The sequence below is a fragment of the Micromesistius poutassou genome, assembly GCF_964030765.1.
Source record: "Micromesistius poutassou genome assembly, chromosome: 18".
Lineage (NCBI taxonomy): Eukaryota > Metazoa > Chordata > Actinopteri > Gadiformes > Gadidae > Micromesistius > Micromesistius poutassou.
Window position 1 is genome coordinate 3,122,249 of NC_140288.1, and position 13,684 is coordinate 3,135,932.

At 48.3% G+C, this 13,684-nt stretch overlaps 1 protein-coding gene across 2 annotated transcripts in view; it reads left to right on the forward strand.

Annotated features, from left to right (window-relative positions):
• Positions 1-204: 204 nt before the first annotated feature.
• Positions 205-13,684, forward strand: part of LOC311362998 (semaphorin-4D-like) — a 39,432-nt gene continuing 25,952 nt past the window's right edge. For both annotated transcript variants that reach the window (XM_084482910.1, XM_084482911.1), the window contains exons 1-2: positions 205-363; positions 8,315-8,427. The gene's annotated coding sequence lies outside the window, so the exon portion shown is untranslated. The remainder of the gene's footprint in view (positions 364-8,314; positions 8,428-13,684) is intronic.

Sequence of the window (13,684 nt, forward strand, 5' to 3'; positions counted from 1 at the left end):
AAAACACAGAAGCGGATAAAACCAACCAAAAAACAAGGCCCGTGAGTTTTCATAAGGGGCCAGGGTTGCGTGTTTTTTTTAGTTTTTCAGTTTAATGCACGGGATCCCAGCAGCGAGCACCATGGGTTTGTCTCGCTCCCACGCCCTCCGCTCCCTCCTCCCACTACAGCCGCGTTAATGCAACAGCCTCGGGGAGCACCGAGTCCAGTCGCTGCTACCAGCCGCCATGCTGAGCGGAGAGACACACGGCAGACAAACTTAACTTGTCAAAGCTCCTGCAGCCACAACCACACGCCATCTATCGACTCTTTCGCACGGGACGGAGGATACATTGCATTGAGTGAATTTCGGCTTCCCTTCCCTGTAAGTGTCCCTTTTTTTGTTTTAGTTAGAGCTATATCGGTCAACTTTGGTCCGCCCGTCAGTTTGGTCTGGTGCTCATGCGGTCTCGTCGGCTTGCAGACTTGGTGCTGCACTTGTTATATTATAGCCTGGGATTCCGAGTATAAAGATCGATCGGGTTTAAGCTAAGGCAGGTTGTTCTGTGCTTTATAGTATTCACAATGTACGACTACTTGTAGACCACAACTTCTAGTAACGACGAGTAGGGAGCTTTACATTCAAATGGGATAAAATACGATTTCACGGGGTTTGGAAGGTACTTGTAGTCTACCAATCAGTTTCAAACTGGAAGTCAAGATTTGCATGTGGTTCTTTGTGCAAAATTAATTTCGAAATATGAATTTGAAAAAAAAAAAGGTTCTGGATCTTAGTGGTTCAGTACATTTACTGATTTCAAATCCAATGGTTTCTAGTAGCCAGTATGTTGCTGCAGAGGTCATAGTGGGGTTCCTATCAATGGCGTTCATATCAATCCACGGAGCTTTCGTTCTTCGAATAATATTTTGATTATATTTAAAGTATAAACGTTTTCAGCATGTTTGGTCTTAGTTTGCTAAAAACAAATTCAAACGAACTGCACTGGTGTGGCCAGCAATGAATATTACTCAATCAAAAATAATGATTGATTTATGATTTTTATCTATCAAGATTGCCAAGTAGGATGGGCTCCCTCTTCCACCGTGTCTCTTAGCATGATGTTGTTTTTTTCCTCATCTCCTGGAAACGTGTCCGTATTCCAGCTGCGGATAATCGGTGCACGGTCGTAAATCCTTCACCTGTCCTCTCCATGTCTAGTCAGAGTTCAACATCTCTCTGTATTCTCTCCTGGCTTTTTCTGCCGTGAGGAAATTATGCCTCCTTCGTTCCGAAACACACTTGATGTTCAATATTGCGTGGAGCAATGTTGAGCTGTGGCAGCCCCACCACGAGAATCCGCTCAGAAACACTTCAGAGATTATGGCGTAACAGATGCTATTAGTGCACGGCCCTGCTTTCTCCACTAGTTTAGGACGTGATTAATTATTGACGGCTGTCCAAATGTTGCCACACTGAAAGTTAAAGAACCTAGCTGGCACTGTGTCAGAGAATCCATCCACCTCCTTGCATAGGCAGACAGACAGCCAACCCATATGTGCTGCTTGTGCCACTGTCTCTAATAAATGGGCTACAGCTGGTCCAACCCTTCCCTCTCTTTAAAGGGGGCCCTCAAAGTGTTTATTATTGCAGCCTGCCCACTACCACAACCCAGTTCCCTTCCATAGGTCCTTGGACAGACAGTGTCCTATAAGGCATGGCGCTGGCATCCGGGACATGTCGATGCAATGGCCCGTTGGCACTGGGGCAGGAATCAGGACATGCCACTAGTCCCTCGGGCAGGGGGGGGTAGCAAGTCGAGACAGGATATTGCTGTGATGTGTTGCCCCCCCCCCCCACCCCCCACCCCAGTCTAGTCGTGAACTTGATGTCCTTCAGGGGGAACAGTGTATCTGGGTGTCACTTGTTTTGACGGTTTTGTGGCCGTGTCTGTTTCTCAGTCTGTGTAGAGTGAAATGTGTGTGTCTGTGTTACATTTTGACCATGCTTACCCTGCAAGTATGTAAAAGTTGATTTGACTTCAAAGTTGGTATTGATGGTGGGATCACACACCATCAATTGCTCTCTAACAGGCAGCCTTGGTGAGCTTAGAAAGCTCAACATACTGCTTTTGGAAGTGACAACTGACAAATTGACGATGTCTCGATGGAGTGAAACACCCTATTAATTAAAACCTGAGTAAGAAAGGAACGCAGAAGAGATGATCATCATATAATGGCTAATGGAACAAAGGGTTCTCTGTTTCATCTTTTTGGTTTTTGATTAGTCAGTCTGTGAAACTTGATGTTTGGGTAAAAACTGTGATGTAAAATAGTCACCATTGGATACATAGTCACTTTATTTACATGTCCTTCCACCAGAAGAAGGCAATGTTATTGCGGTTATGTTATCTCATTTTAACATGGCATACGAAACATCTACCATTGGGGACATGGCAAAAAAAAGATGACTTAATTCTGTAATTAAGTCCACCTTGGCACACTTTACACACATTCAATTACACATTTCCTAGTTATGAAACACACCTTTTCATATTATCATCATTGCTTGGCCCTGGTGGAGTGGAATGGTGAAAAAAGTGTTTAGCCCTTTGGCACACACAGTAATTGAATTGACTATGTAAAGTTCAGCAACCAGTTCCCATGCTCTCGTTTGCACAACCATTGAAAGCACAAGACTTGCATGTCTTGGTCAAAATAGCCAGAGATACTATTCCTGGTAGGGGTGACTTGCATAAGCATGCTCTTATCTGTTTAACATGACTCCCAATTGTTTTGATCTATAATCTAATTGAAATGGTTTGGGAAGCGGTTTCAAATCAGGAACTGAAAAGCAGCCTTGTTTCAAACTCAAACTGTGGAACATAAATGGTTCCCTTTTTTTTATGACACTAGGTGTTTCTTGTTTATTTTGATTACAGGGCATTCATCGGGATTAGGTTTGAGGGTTAACGTACGGCTCGCTACTATTGGACTTGTTTCTCGACAAGCTCTCCAGTTTTTCGAGAGTGGCCTTGACTTTAAGGGCCGCTCTCCTGCTGGGTTAGACCACTGTTAGAGATCTCCCTCGTCTGACTTTTACAAACACACGCGTATAGCAGGCATTGTTCTCCCCCCCCCTCCAACCACCTCCACCGATTAACAATTCTGATTAACCTGATTCTCCCCCCCCCCCCCCTCCCTCCCCACTGAAATACATAATCGTCCTATCCTCTTACTTTCTCTCTAATACCCAAGCTTCCCAAGGCACTGAACATGTCACGCCACCTTTCAGGAACTTGAACGCTTTTAAGTTTTTATTGGTCCAATCCATGCCGTGCCGTTTGGAGCTTAACCCAGAGGTATTCCGTTTAGAGCCGACATGAAGCTATCAGTCGCTCAGCATCTATGGTAATGTGGGCCCGGGGGTCGCAAGCCCTGTGGTGGCTGCTGCTGTCCATTGTGCTGCTGTGTGAGTCACACAATGCAGAAGACCATTGTCTGTTATCATCGATGATGATGATGATGATGATGATGACGACGACTCTGGGACGACCCCCCTTTTCAACGCCTCAAAGCCACACCCCGGTAAAGCAGCCCTGGGCTCCAGTCATGTTTTGATCAGTACTGGGAGTCAAGCACAATGTTGTGTATAGCCATAATATTTAAACTGGACCTATGTTTTGATATAGATATATAAACAGACCAGACTACTGGTTTTTGATGCTTTCTGTTAGGGGAACCTGCGTTCGTTACAGCAATTGACAACGTTAATCGGTGTGGAAACTTTGAATGTGTACAACACTATAAAAAAAAATTGTATTTTGTGAAGGCAGCCATGATGAATGCTCCAACTGATGGTTTTATCAAAGTGGACTTTTCTCAGTTATGAGAAATGCAAAACTTAATTGAACATGATTTCAAATGCGAAGGGCACTATGGTGAAAACGGCACGCTTTAAAAAAAAACCTGCACATTTTAAAAGGGAGTGAGTACTCGTGTGCGCAATGTCAAACTTTCCGAAATCGTCAGCTTCTTTTTTTCTTTCCCTGGGGGGGGAAACATTTTGCGCTTTGAATTGCAAAGCAGCGAAACACCTTCTGCTGCACAGCGTCAAACGTTACCTGAAGGGACAGCTGTTTGTTAGAACTACAACACGTCTCTATATCCACCCTTGGTCCAACACACACACACATGCACACGCGCACACACACACTGTCTGACCGCAGCTCAGTGGCCATCCCCTATATTCTAGCGGAGACGGAGCGTGGTGGTGGGGGGGGGGGGCATTCATCCCCATAACAATAGACACACTCTCACACACATGCACACACAAACCTCCCCCCATCTCCCATCACCCCTCCCCCTCTCTTGAAGAAACATGTGGCTTGACGGCTTCCAGAGGCTCCATCTCGGCACTGGCGTTTTCCCCCTTTTCCCAGCCTGTGTGTGAGGGGAAGGGGAACAGACAGATATTCTCCTCTTTTGTCAACGTTTATCTTGGCACACGTGATTGGGATGAAACAGGCAGCCGGCCAGAGGCAAATGCTAGCGTGGTTAGAAGTGTGTGTGTGTGTGTGTGTGTGTGTGTGTGTGTGTGTGTGTGTGTGTGTGTGTGTGTGTGTGTGTGTGTGTGTGTGTGTGTGTGTGTGTGTGTGTGTGTGTGTGTGTGTCTCTCTCTTCCTCCTTCCTCTCATTTCAAATGCAGTCTCCGTTTGATCTCAAAGGTAACCGCGGAGGATCTGTAGTTGGAGGGAGGAGGGCACTTTAAATGAGGGGAGTGTGTGGGTGTGTGTCTGTGTTTTGTGTGTGTGTGTGTGTGTGTGGGGGGGGGAGAAGGGAGAGACCGATGCTCGACTAGGAAGCAGATTTCATCACGGTGGCGGTCGTCTGGTGGCGGAGGACCGGGGGGGTTGGTTTGTTAGGAGAGCCAGCAGGCTGTGAGGATACTGACACCCATTGTGCAGCACCGGCTGGACCGCAGACCTAACGCCGTGAAGGAGCTCTCGGACCTTTTTACCTTTTTTCTGTCATTTTTTTTTTCTTTTGAACCAACCGTTTGTGACTGTGACTCTGAACATGGTAAGGGTTGATACGGTGTGAATGAAATCAAGGGTGGATGTGTTGTCAAGAACAAGAGGGGGAAAGGGATTTTTATTTTTTTTTGTTCCTGCAGCTCTGCTCTAGATGGCTTGTTCATGTTGCTGTGAACTTGTGCCCATACTATTTTTACCCAAATGTGCATCTAGGTGTTGAATAATTCAGCGCTGTGGAGGGGATGGCCGTCCACCCCTGGCTGCGGCAGATAGTTTGGGTGCACTTGGCTTGTTTATGTGAGAGGAGAGCGCTTATAATTGCCTTTTTTATAATCTTTACAGAAAAAAATATGCATGTTTGGATTAACTTGACCTATTTGGTAATTATGAATGTCAGTTGTTCTGTTGTTTTACATATCGTGGAATGCATGTTTTGCCTTGAGGGTTGAATAGAAATGTAACTGAAAAAAGGAACACGAGGATCCATAACTTGGAATGCAGCCTTTCCCATTGCCTGTTGATGTTGTTGGCCCAAATATTGCAGTGGAACCTGCCCACTCGTGCTATTTGTTGTGGGACCACGGGGGCTTGGAAGGCAGATCAAAGCAGTCCAGACACTTAAAAGGGAGCGGTGCCTTTTTCCCCTCAAAGGAGACCGACCCCTGGCAGACCTACGTGGCCACTCCGCCTTGACATCCATTTAGATCCCCGTCGGGTAGCCCTAATGTCTATAGCTACTAATGATGACCGTGGTAGCCATAAGGGCTTCACAGCAAACCTGCGTCGTTGCCTTTTTAAAATCGGATCAATGAATTTCGCGTGTGTGCCATGTCAGCGTTTCCCAGGGTCTTTGTCTGGGTAGCGCTAACATGTACACGGCGCTAGGTGTCGAGTTTGTTTCTATACCACCAGAGAACGCTCCTAATGATTTACGGCGCCCAAAGGTGTTTCCGTGAGCACGCTGAAGCACATTTTGGATCGCCTCAGCAAAACCGCGGATTCTGCCAAAAAGGGGCAAGGAACACAACCGGGGCGTCCCTCGTGGGAACAGGGGGAACATGGGGGTGGGGGGGGGGATGTCAGGGAGCGATGCCCTGTGCTGGGGTAGTCGGAGGTACGTATCATGATGAGGCGGCGCCGAACACAAGTGCCTTTTTTTATGTCCTTGTATGTCATGACACGGTGTTTGGTGAACAGACCTATTGTGCACCCATTTTGCATCGCTATCTTCACGTGAGGCTGTTGGAACGAGGCGAGCCAAACCCATGGATTGAAGTGTTCCCGTCTTAGATGTTTAACCGTTTCCCCCTCATTAGTGCGCTCTAACCCCATAAAGCTCTGACGTTGGGCGTACCCGATTTCCCACGGTGATGCAATTCACCACTTTAGAAAATGCCCATAAACCCTCTTTTTACATGTGTGGCCGGTGATTATTTTTGGTGTTAGGGCTATTTGTTATGCTGGCCTGCCAACAATTATTTCATTTGAAGAAGAAGAAGGTGTTTATGCCGCTCAGTCCATGCCTCTTTCTGCCGTAAACTGAAGCCAGCATACAAAGGAACTGTAATCAAGACGCCTGTCTTGATTACAGTTCCTTTTGTATGCTGGCTTCAGTTTAAGCATTAAGCAAAGTCTATATGCACACCAGTGCATTGCAAGCGACAAGTCCACCTGCAAATGGGAGAGAGGAGGCAGGATGCACCTTCATTTTAAACTGTAGACTAATTGGAGTGGGGATGGAAGACAGCCAGACAACCCCCATCCAGACGAACTGCCGCTGGCTTGTGTACCGTGTGTGTGTGTGTGTGTGTGTGTGTGTGTGTGGAGGGACCTTTTCCCCCTTCCTGTATAGCCTATAGGTAGCATCCATAAAACAATGAAGTAATCACTATTGGAAAAAACCCTCGGGCCCTTTTTTTAATTGTGTCTTCTCTGCATGCTAAGTAGGAAAACCAAACCATACACCCGAATGGCGTGTTATGGCGTGCTACGTGAGAAAGCGAAGGCAGGATAAAATGGATTTGTCTGACAGAATAACGTAATACTGTAATAATCCTATATGGGAGGGGATGAGCTGCCATGTAAACGCTGTTTAACTGCCAGTCAAAAGGATTCTGTTCAGTAGAAGCAGGGGATTTTTTTTCTCCAAATCTCCAAACACTAGACCGCAACAAGGATATATCTGCTGTTTAGGTATCGGATCACAAATACGCCACCACAAGATCCGTCCAATTTTAGATTTCTGCAGAAGACATCAGTGTTTCCTGCAGTGTTTGGGGAAATTTCAGTGATGCATCGACCGCATGTGTTTTTTAAGGAAAACTGAAGGCTTATTTTGGTTCCTACAGTTGTGTGTATTAAGTCTTATCTACTCTATTGGGACCGAGGAGTCTACTACTAAATTATTAAATGTAAGTATATTTATCAGATATGCATTATGCATGCATTGATTCAGGGCATGGAGATGGATTAAAACATGCTTAGTAACCTAGCTGTGGGGCCGACCCATTGTCATTGCTACTTAACCCACATAGCCTCCTGTGGCGGTAATTAGATTTGAAGAGATTCATAAAGCCAGCATCGCCATTCTCCCCTCTCTCTCGCTAGCGAACCGCACTTGTTGTTGCACTCCATTTGTACTAGCTAGCTGGCTGGCTGGCTGGCTGGCTGGCTGGCTGGCTGGTGGGTCGGTTTCCCCGGTAACCATGGCAATAAAATCCCCATTCCCCGAGCGTTGATTGTGAGCAAGTCAGGCATATCTGCAGAGTTCGCCCTGGTGCCCGGTCTTTGCCACGGCTCAATCCAATGGTTCCTTTGTGTGGAGACGCTGCATTGTCCACAGTCGTCACCTTGTTAAAATAAGTGGTGCAGGGGGTGGGGGGGGGCTCTGTGTCCCCGAACAGGCCCGGGCAGACCCGGAGACATGGGGGGTCCTGCATTCACTCGGTTGTTCATTCGGCTTTCGGGATATGAGATCTGATTAAATGGATGAATTTAGTCGTGGATTCGTAGACGTGTTTTTAAAAGTAGCGTTGTTTGCTTGTGATTGAAATCCTGGTTAAAAATCCAAACCAATTAAATCTTGTGTTTCAAATACATCGGGTCAACTTTAAGTTAAGCTTGTGGCTTTATCTACGATTGTCTACTATAGTCTTAGAACTATAGTTCAAACTTTTCTTTCAAATGCAACTCAGACCTCCGGTCATGGCTGCTTGTCTTTTTTTTTTTTTTAAATACCATCCAGTTCAATTAACGTCAAGACGTTTTTTTTTTTTTTTTTTTTTTTCCTTGGTGTCCCCACAGAACGCTGGTGTGACGTTCGCCGCGGGCCTCATCACCGTCCCCACACCTCAGTGACGACCACCCCCGGGGCTTTAAATGAACCCATACTCGCTCTCTGGAGCCATGACAGACAAGTAAGTGGCTCCTCTTTTGAGTGTTTTGCGTGTTGTGGAGTTCTGTAGCTGTACTTTCTTTCCTCCAGCCCCCCCTCCCCCCCTCCCCCCCCCCCCCTCTCTACTTCTGGCAGAAAGCGTCCCACTGTTGTACTGGCCCACTTCTGTTCCGCGTGAAGTAAGAAGAAGATGATGATGATGAGGAGGATGATGGTGGCGGCGGTCAGGAAAACAAATGTGTCTGTTGTCTTCCTCGGAGACCGCGCTGCCGTGTGTGTGTGTGTGTGTGTGTGTGTGTGTGTGTGTGTGTGTGTGTGTGTGTGTGTGTGTGTGTGTGTGTGTGTGTGTGTGTGTGTGTGTGTGTGTGTGTGTGTGTGTGTGTGTGAGAGAGAGATGGGGGGAGTCGGGGTTTCTGATAGCGGAAAGCCAAGCTTTGGGTTGGGTGGGGGGGGGGGGGGGGAGGGTTGGTACGAACACTCTGTCACTCCCAACAAGATGTCTGCCAGTTGCACCAAGGGCTGATTAGCATTCCGGTTTGCAGTGCTGGAATGTTGGACTCCTCTGCTGCTACACACCGGTTGGTTTTTGTACACGCCCGTATCGTAAGATGCTTTAGAAGCCGACGCCAAACCAAACCAGCCACACCTCGTTCCTATTCCTCCTGGGTGACTTTCTTAGTTTTGATGGGTTTCGTGTTTGTTTAAACTCTGGTGTATGATGTACGATGTGTTTTCTGGTGGTTTTGTGACGCTGCGCTTCCAGCACCGTTTTCTATTTGTCCTACTAATGGAGCTGTCAATCCCGACTCCACGCCTTCCAACGTCGGCAATGGACACATTAGGAAAAAGCTCTTGTTGTCCAACATGTGGTCTATTGGCATCTGGCTACTCATTACCAGAACCCTCCAATTATTTCATTTAATCATGAATTGAATTGAAAGAAGTAATCGGATACCCAACTCTCAATCCAAATAGCGTGCATTGGCAAAGCTATTAAAACAATATACTACTTAAAATTATTATACAACACATTTTTTGGGGGGGGGGAATAATTGAACTGCGCGGTGCACCAAGTTCACTAACGCACATATATCTATACATGTTCTTCACCACGGGATGTGTGCGTGAGCAGGTGTATCCTATGCGTTTACCCCCCCCTCTCTCTTTCGGAGCCTTCTGCCTTCGCCCAATGATTAGCCAGCCCGCGCCGCCGTGGCAGCGAGGCCTACTGTGTATACAACACATACCAGCGCCGCAGACGCACCTGTTCACCCTCTCTGCAGCGAGGGGACCGCTCGCTGAAAGGCAAGCGTTGGCCGGCCCGCCCAGCCCCTCCGCCACAGCGCCACAGTGGGGGGATATTACATGACAACACGGTACTCAGGGGGCAGTGTATTTTTATGAACCCCCCCCCCCGCTCAAAGACCAGCAAAGACCAGCAGACTGCTTCTTCGTGTAGTTCGTCGAGGGTTTCCTAGAAAGAACAATTTTCCTTGCTTGCCGTGAACGTTTTCTTGTGTGTGGGAATGTTTCAATTGTTCCCCCCCCCCACCCGAATCGAGGCCGTTTTGTATTCGGAACGCTTGTGTGGATTCGTGGCAGTTTCTATGTAAGTAATGATGCTGTTGACAAGGCGTCCCCCCCCCTTTCCCCCCCCCCCATTGCCGCTGAGGTATCCTAGCAACCGGGACTGGGGGCAGAGATGGGGGGGTAGCAGGGAGCAGGGTGGGGGAGGGTGGGGGGAGGGTTGTCAGAGTTTGGGAGTAGAGTAGAGTGGGTTGGGGGGGAGGAAAGGAGGACGGGAGGGGTACTTTGTGCGTTGCTTGCACTCGTCCCAAGTTTGAGCGGGGGAGGTGGTGGGGGGGGGGACAGCGAGGGAGAAGAATGATAAATGTTATTTTGAAAGGAAGTGAGGGAGAAGTTGAAGGACGACCCCCCCCCCCCACCCCACCCCAACCCAACCCACCAGCGACACCAAACAAAGCCCCCCTCGCCATGTGACTACTTGAGATTCATACAGAGCGAGGAGAAGGCTCCGCTCCCCACATATCTTCGTTCTTGTGCACACATCGCAGGCCCCATTCTCCACCCCACCCCGGCCGGCTGCATTAATAAATAAATATATGACATTCCACCCCCCCCCCCCCCCCACCCCGGCGGTACCCCTGGATTACACCGTCGTCCCAGATACAAAGTTTCGAACAGCGCTTAGTCCGAGAGTTGCCTTTTAAATATTTCGGGTGTCTAGGTTACAGCAAACCCTAAGCCGTTTATGTGCATTTATTTATTCCGGGGGGGGAAAAGAAAAAAAAAAAGAACGGTAGCCGGAAAAAAATTCAGAAACACTGTCCGCGTCTAAACACGGAGATAGTCGAGGCCTCCCTTCCCTCCCCCGCCCTCTCCTCTCCTCTCCCTGCTGGAGGAGGGGGAGTGTTGGGGTCACGAGGGGGGGTTGAATGGCCTTCTTTTACCGGAATGGCCAGCAGTCCCAGTGATGAGTCGCCCCCCCCCCCCAGCCCGTTCCCAGTATGCATCCGGCCACTTAGTGTATCCGTGTCCCTCCCTAGCTCTGCATGTCTGCTGTATCCATGTCAGCCATCGGGGAGCCACAGCCCCCCCGCCACCACCACCACCACCACCACCCCCCCCCCTGTAGCCCCATATAGACCATCCCCTCCAGTCGCCCCCTTTATACCTGTCAGTCCGGCGCAACTGATCCATTTCCAATTGGAAAGTGTCCACTTAAGCTTTTGACTGAGCTCCTGTAGCCCCCTCACATAATCTATTATCCATTAAAGGACGGCTCTCTGGGCTCCGGGGCTCTTGGCTCCCGGGCGGCCGGGGGCATGGCACGGGCGGGGATTTACAGCAAACAGTTTTTGAATCGGGGCGGCCCCATCCGACGAGAACAAAGTCGGACACAAACTGTTAACCGGACATCTGTTGCCCTTCCTGCTGCGGGCCCGTGCTCGTTCAGGGGACACTTGGGTAAATCAAGGCCGACAACAGTTCTGTCTCCTCCCCGCCATGATGTCCTCATGTCCGCTATCGGAGCTGGAGACCCGGAGTACAATTGCGTTTGTTATGGTGTGTGACTCTGAGGAAAGGGAGGGGGGGGGGGGGGGGGGGTGGTGTGTTTTGAGGAAGGAAAAAGCCAATACCCTTGACACCTCCGTCCTTCACCATCACTCACCGGTCCGCGGGCCTGTCCACCCCCCGTGACATCGCCACTTCCTCTGCCCTGCTGACCGCCGCGTCCGGTCCGATGTGTCACTATAGGGCGAGGCGTGGAGGTCACTTCCACTCCACCCCCCCCAAACCCACACGGGAGCCTTAACTCAATAGAGACATCTGATGTGCTGCTGTCATCTGGTTGGGGGGGGGGGGGGGGGGATGCAGAGTGGGTTTCAGTGGGAGGGTCAAACAATACGACAAAATGCAACACAGGCTGTCAACGTTTTTTGGGTTCATTTTGCGAGTGAAAAAGAGTTGTCAGTCAGAGCGTTTCCTTTTTTTAGGATGTGGTCGGGGTGGACGGCGACCCCATGACCTTCGGGTCGTCAATCTTAGGCCGCAAGTCTGCGGTGTTTCGTTGTTTGCGGTGTTCCGTTGTTCCTTTTGAACAAGGCGACAGCAGGAAGTGAGTCGTCTTAATGTGCATGTCTATGTGTGTATTGTTTATTTGTGTGTGTTGTTGGGTGCGGGCCGGGGTGGTGGCGGTGGTCTCCTCTCAGTTGGCTCTTTGTGTCGGTGACTGTGTGAAAAGTGGCTCGAGGATATAATCGGCAGACAGGCCTCTTGACCTTGAGCTGAATAAACTGTATCGCAGGTCATGGGAAGCCTAAAACAACCGTCGCGTCAAGTGTTGTTAATTTCAGTAGTGTCTCTCGGTAGACGCTTCGTCCAACAAGGTAGGGGTCGTGAGAACAATCAACGATTTACTTATCAAAAATTGTAGTAAATACGAAAGGGACATAAAGTTGCATCACAACCAACTTTCCAAATAACAGTAGTTGTAGTACAATAGGAGGGGCAATGGGAATCAAAACACTTCTGAACCTTCCATTGATATTAACAAACCCACACTTCAGTCAGACTCACTCTGTTACATCGCACAAGAACGAGGACAGATCGGTATGCACATTTAAAGAGTTTTCTAATTGAATTACTCACTCTCAACTGTGAGTGGGTGAATCAACTCATGACATCATTCGTTCTTTGTTACGGTGGAAGTGGAGGGGGGGGGGAAGGGGGTGCTGTACAGAGACGTACCTCATGCTAATGAACTGCCATATTTGGGTTGTTTTGGGTGACCTGGATATTGGCTGTCTGGCAGATTGTTTCCCGGTCAGTGGAGACTGGTGATGGTCAAAATGGGGTCCCTACAGTCTGTCAGTTGGTGGTGGTTTAATACTCATAAATAATGCATGTTAGATACATCTGTTAAGTTACAGCCGGCCTTCTGTTCTTTCTGTGACATAACTTTGCCATAGGGTATTAGGTGTATGTGGACTAGATTTTTTTTTGTGTGTGTATGCATGTGAATTTTATTTACCTATATCTATAGATGTATATCTTTCCACATACACAATACCATTCCACACAGTTTAAAACCACCAATGGTCACAAATGATAATCTATATCAGGGTAAATAAAATCCACATGCATACACACACAAAAAAATATAGTCCACATTGGTGGATTTAAACTGTGTGGAATGGTTACTTTCAATGCCAATTCAGGTCTTTTCTTGTGACAACTGCCAGCCCTCCATAGAATCACTACGCTTATAAAGGGGGGGGGGGAATTAATGCAGTCTTTGCCGTTTTCATATTCTTTAATTTCGGCCACGGGGGAACCCTCTTAAGGGGTGACTTCATAAAAGTCAACCGACTGCAAGTTGAGATGAATGGGACCCCAGCCATCTGTTGCTATGGCAATAAGAGGATTCCCTATTTTCTTTTCCTCCTGTCCCGTCCCCCCCCCCCCCCCCTCTCATGTTTAATCCTGTTCTCTATACGATGAAAGACATATTGTACGCCCGCTGGAACCCGGCACTGACACAACGCGGCACCGCACAGCCCTTTCCTGTTTACTTCAAACCGCCGGGATAAGTGAAGACGGTCATGGGAACAAAAAGAAAAATCATAACCGCTTATTAAAAATTCCTCTACTAAGCAGTGACTCACTTTGGACAACCTAGTATTATGAAAATATTATTCGACGACAACGGAAAGTTTCCAGGCCTCCGGTGTCATTCAACTTCTCCCCCCCCCGCG